Source organism: Engystomops pustulosus, unplaced genomic scaffold (assembly GCF_040894005.1).
Source record: "Engystomops pustulosus unplaced genomic scaffold, aEngPut4.maternal MAT_SCAFFOLD_192, whole genome shotgun sequence".
Lineage (NCBI taxonomy): Eukaryota > Metazoa > Chordata > Amphibia > Anura > Leptodactylidae > Engystomops > Engystomops pustulosus.
Window position 1 is genome coordinate 19,319 of NW_027285072.1, and position 682 is coordinate 20,000.

Sequence of the window (682 nt, forward strand, 5' to 3'; positions counted from 1 at the left end):
TACGCCCCCTGAAAGATGCGCAATTTAGCCATTTTTTGAATAAAACCCTAAATTGGAGCTGTTTTGCTGCGGAACCGTTTATGCCTGATTAACGAGCTTACAGTATGTTGTAGTCCTACACTTCCCCTGTCTGTGTGTGAAAAATAGAGAGGATTCGTTAAACGGTTTGGCCGTAAGCTTACTGGGTAGCTGGTATATTTTTTTATGCGCCATTTTAATAAGGTTGTTATTATAGCTAATTTCTCAAAGACGGTAAGTCTGAGATCAAAATCCTTTGGTATGCTGAAAGTACTCCACATGGAGAGCAAACTGTGAAATTTTTAAGGCTTTGCGCCAAACGTAGCCGGCGCAATGTACTTTTAAATATCGCCCCTATTGAAATAGCATGCTTCCGGTAGTGGTAAGGTAAAAAAAATCAGCTCCCCGGGGGAGTGACTCTTGCTCATTTTGAGTTGCGATCTTCAAAACCAACCACCTGGAGGGCAAACTGGTGCAGTTTCAACCCCATAGCACGCATACATTGGCGTACGCTTTGCTTGGCAAATACGTTTTTTAAGGTTTAAATTTTACAAAAACCAAACCATAGGTCTGATCAAGGCAAACTTGATCTCATTTTGAACAGCTCCTCTAGCCGATCGATTCGCATTATGTTATGTCCAAATATTCTTAACGGAAGTCCAGA